Genomic DNA, 5208 nt, shown 5'->3' on the forward strand with positions numbered 1-5208 from the left:
TTTCCCCTATATCCTTACTGCACGATTGTACGTGGCTGAATTACTCCTCACTCGTCCATACATCATATAGTGAATTCAGGCTCTTTTGGGGCCTGTTTGCAGTTTGTTGGCAGATCACGCTTTCTTGCTTGCAAACATATTTGCTTTCTCTCTGGGTCAAATAAGTCATGTGAAAATGTCAGTTTATGAATTACCCGTGAACTATTTACCCCCTGCATCCCACCGGGGACCCTCCGAGCTTCCCGATGAACGACTGGTCACCTGAAACACCACAAAAGGGTTGGGGTAACGCCGGATAAATGGCCAGAAAAATGTCTAGGTGGATTCTTGTTTGCTTTCACCTTTGTAAGAAAAGCAAGAGCTGCTTTCCTGGATAATTCCCAGCTCCCAAACCTAAGCAAACTCACTGCTTCTATGGGAAAAAATACTTGCAGACATCTTTCGGGGCTGCTCGGCAAGCTGGACTTTTCCTAGTTGTCCTTAGCCCCTCTCAGTATAAGAGAGTTTTTTGTTTGGCTCCCAAATTTGGAGGAAAATCCTGCTGTTACTATGTTTTTAGCTTGCTGTTCCTTTTTCCACTGCGCCCTGCGGACGGCTCTGCATCTCAGCCCTTTCTGGGCAAAGTGCACATCCCGAGCTGCTCACGGGGATAATAACCCGCAGCCTATCGCGACATGGAAACAATCTCTGCCTGCATTTCTTTTGGGAAAGGCGAAGAAAAGACCTGTATCCTCTAGCACTGTATCCCCAGTTGCTCCCATTCTGGGGGAAGATGATGCAGATTAAGCACTCAAGTACCCCAAGTCTGGGTTTTTAATTCCCTTGGGTCAGGATGGTAAAGCCAACCTCAGTTTGGGTAAGCGTGGAGAGTCTCCAAAAGGAAGAAGAGACCATGTCTGGTCAAGACCACGCAGCAGACACCTGCTCCTCCCCTTGCACAAACCAGTCTGCCTTGGCCCCCCTTTTTTTTCCTTCTTTCTCCCCCCTTTGTTCTCACCTCCCCTCTCTCAGTCTAGCAGTGGAGCATTCAGCAGTTAATATCCTTCTGTCTCCAATTGTGCTTTAAGAGGTGTAACGTTTGATAAGCCCCATTTAACTTGGCTGTACTACATTGTTTAAATAATTCAAATACAGATTGGCCCTTTAGAAGGATTTCTGCTCTATTGACCCTGCTGGTCATGAGTTACCAGGAAGTCAGGGAGGGGCTTCCAGGGCTGAAAGCCTGAAAAAAATCAATTCCAGCTCTTTAGTGCCCCAATCACACCCCATTATTCCCTGGTAATTGCCGACCTGCTTTGCTGTTAACTCTTTGGGAACAATACGGCCTTTGACGGGAAGAGGGAAACCAAGGAGGGTTTTCTTCTCCAGCGGGGTCCTAATCTGCATGGACAGTGTCATGTGCTTATCGCTAGGGTTTGGATGAGTAATTATTTACAGGTAGAAGTGTCAAATTGCTTGGTAGGTTTTTTTTTCCCCTTCCCTTTCTTAATACATGGTGTGCTGGACGTTGGTTGGACTGCAGAATTCATAATGCATTTTTTTCTGTTTGTATTTCTTTCTCTCTGTGCATTGATTAGTCAGGAATAAGGAATGGGATCCTGTAAAGTGGTCAGAATCACAGAATGATAGGTGTTGGGAGGGACCTCTGGAGATCATCTAGTCCAACCCAACCTGTCCGGAGCAGGCTCACCCAGAGCAGGTTGCACAGAAATGCGTCCAGGCGAGTTTTTAATATCTCCAGAGAAGGAGACTCCACAACCTCTCTGGGAGTCCTTATTAGTCTGGTCAGCCCTTATTAGTGCTTGTCTTTCATGCTTGGGCCCCGTTAGGTCCCTTTGCTTTGGGTGCTGCACAGACACATGGCAAGTCCTATGCAATAGGTTGTGGAAGAACAAGAAGAAACACTACATCAACCAGTGGTGTGGCCATGCAGAAGTGGGTCAACGTAGCAGAACGGTTGGTCTTGAGCACATGATGTCCAGACTGCACACATTTCAGCAGGGGTTTACCCTGGGCCAGCTCTGCTCTGGTCCCATAGACAAAAAGAGCCATCAGCAGCTGTAGTGCATCTTTTGGGTTAGTTTCATTCAAAAGGAATCCAGGTTTTTAGGCACAGTTGGATCTGAGAGGGAATTTTCCAAGGCTCGAAACAGAGACTGGAGTCTGGTGGTGCTTCAGAAATGAACTGATTCAACTCCAAAAGATGTGCTTGGTTCTTTGACAGCTAGAAAAGCCCAAAATTTTGCACACCTAAAAATATCAGCTAATAACAATGTACTTTGTCTCCATCACTGTCCTTAGCAGGTGAAATTTGCCCTGATGAGAAGGGAGCTGTTGTCCTGGCGCCTTTGGCTTGTGAGACCCTGGGAGCCAAGCATAGGAGATTTCATGAATTAGGCTACAAACTCAAATTCAGGTAAAAATACCCCAAATCCCACCGCTGGGGTGATGCCTTCATTCAAGCCCCTTCTTCAGCTCACGCTGCTCCTCTTCACACAAGCTAAACAGGACAGCATCCAGGGCTGAAGACTTCTCAAGACATGACGCACAAAATTCTGTCCTTCTTCCTTCCTGGTGCAGGAAGGCTAAAAGTCACCCACCCCGACATCCAGTCCGATCTGGCCTGTGGCAAAAGCCACAGCCTCACCCTGTCACCCAACATGAACCCATGACTGCCCGCGGTGGCATAGGGGGAGGAGATGCCAAGCTGGGTGGAAAACTTCAGCTGTTGGGGAACTGACCACACTTCTTGAGGCTGTTCAGTCCCCACCCCATTTACAAATGGGCACCTTATCTTTGGGAGCTGTTTGTCCAGGAACAGGGGACAGAGGACAGGGAGGAGCAGCATCAGCCTCCGCTCTAGGTCACCACACCAGAAGCTGCTCAGAGTCCATCTGTAAGTTGGGTGGGGTCCTTGTCCCATCTGCTCCTCCTGGGAGGCTGTCCCAGAGCCTCACTCCTCTGGAGGAGCCATCCCCTAATGCCCAGCTGACATTTCCTGGGCTCACATGTACCTTGCAGCACTGGAGCATCCCTGGTGCCTTCCTGAAGGGTCTGTTTGGTGTCTGTCTGTGTTTAATTGACTTGTTGATCCAACCTGTGGATGTCAGGGGGTTGGCAAGGATGAGGTGACATCTCAGGGTAACCAATGAAGCAACGTCCATCCTGGCCAGCTTGCAAAATTTAATTCAGCAGGTCATGTTTTCCTGGGGTGTCTGTGATCAGGGTCTTCCAGGAGACGATACAGAGCAGGAGCCTAACTTTGGTGTGCTGAATTGCCCTTGGGAGGTGCCACTGTCTCTTCCTTCACCATGGAGGACCTACAAAGACTCTCGGGCTAATTTAGCTGGCTAAGTAACTGCTAACAAGCGAAGAGCCTGAAAATCTTCTTCAACCTCATGTGTCAAGGCAGGAACACACTCTGCTGCACACTGCTGAGACTAAAACACTCAACAGTAATGCAAGAGGAAGGTTGGTCTTGCCATGGAGACATCAGGTTAGGGCAAATCCTGCCTGCTGCGGCTGCACCAGAGCCATTTGCCTGTGATGTTTTGTGTCCCCAGATGAAAGCTGGGGAGAAAGAGTGTGTCTGATTAGCTCTGTGCTGTTCAGAGTGGAGATCGTCCTGTTATGGATGTCTACAGCAGCAGAGGAACCGTAGCCATGGGCAGCTCGGGGAAGCTGTGCAACGACCACCATGGTGTAAGTGCAAAGAACACCTGAAATTTGAAACAGAGTGAAGAGGAAGAAAAGTCTGTAATAATTTTTCAGGGCCAATGATCGTGATTTTCAAGGCATTTTGAGACGGTTAGACACTTCGCTCCCACTGAAAAGGGGTGTTTTCCGATGAAGGTACCAAAGTCAATTCCCTAAGCATTTTGAAGGGGCTGGGGGATATCATTTTAGAAAAGCCCTGGGTGCAGAGCAGGGGGATGGTATCTTAACTGAAGTTCACAGGAGTCTTACCCCTATCTCCAGTTGCTCTAAAGAGACTCCCGGGACCCTGATTTTAGACAAAGCAGAGCTATGCTCACCTCCTCCCCCCTCCCTGACCTGCAAAGGGTTAAAGGGTGGGGGAGCCGTTTGATTAATAGATGTCGTGTGAACATGCACATTTGCCTGTGACTGCATTCCTGGGGCTTTCGGCTGGGTGATAAGCTGCGACCAAAGTCCTCTGGCTCTGGGCAAGGAGAGCAAACAGGGCCCCAATGGAGCAGTTATTAATTCCAGCCTTGCATCTCCCAGGGCTGTCTCTCAGCAACGGGGCTCCCGGGAGGCCTTTCACACACCAATCGATACAGTTCGCCTCTCCCCTTGCTCTCTTCATCCTCATGCCCCCCTTTCACATGCTCACCATGGTCCCTTTCCGTGCCAGGACCTCCAGCTTTGGGACACTTTCCCATTGGCAGTGCGGGAAGGAGAGGATGATATTCCCGTCGGGATGATGGGAACAATCCCCAGCACCCAAACCAGTGTTGTAGCTGTCCCATACAACTGTGACCCCCATGGGTCTTGGTGTGGCGGGGAAGGAACGTGTCAGACCAAAAAAAAGGGGAATTCAGCAGCCATTATCTCCAAAGAGCATATCTTACCTTTTGCACCCATGAAAGGATGCACTCTGAGAGCCATCGCTTTTCTTCAAAATGAATTTATAAAACAAACACACCCGATTTAGAATTTCTTTGGCTGCAAAATTTCCTTTTCCCTCAAGGCAGTTTTAAACTGATTCACGCCCCAAGTTGTCTTTTCAACTCCAAACTTTGACATAAGGATGTTGATTGAAAATGAAACTCCATTCCCTCCCTGAAAAGCAAAACAAACCGAAACAACCTGGACCTTTCAACTTGCTTGCCTTCAGATAGGACATCGTCATACTTACAAACTGGCTTTCACAAGGGTGTATTTTTAGTGGCAATGGAGGATTGCTGCATGGAGGATTTCTGCTAGCCTGATTTGGTGTACCATGGCAAAAAGTGGTATTTTGGTTACTGGTGTGTCTCTCCTAATCCCACAGCTGCTCTCAGGAGGCTGGTGGTGGCGGTGCTCAGACTCGGCGGTGTCTCCTTCAGGAAAATCAATTTCTTGAGACGGGCCAAGACTTTCAAAAATGGCTTTGGGAAGATTTGACTCCAGCCACTTTAAAATTTCATTTCAAGGCAAGAAGATTTGGTCCTCTATGAAAACAAGATATTTTTAAAGGCATGCCAA

This window comes from Gavia stellata, chromosome 2 (genome assembly GCF_030936135.1).
Source record: "Gavia stellata isolate bGavSte3 chromosome 2, bGavSte3.hap2, whole genome shotgun sequence".
NCBI classification, from domain to species: domain Eukaryota; kingdom Metazoa; phylum Chordata; class Aves; order Gaviiformes; family Gaviidae; genus Gavia; species Gavia stellata.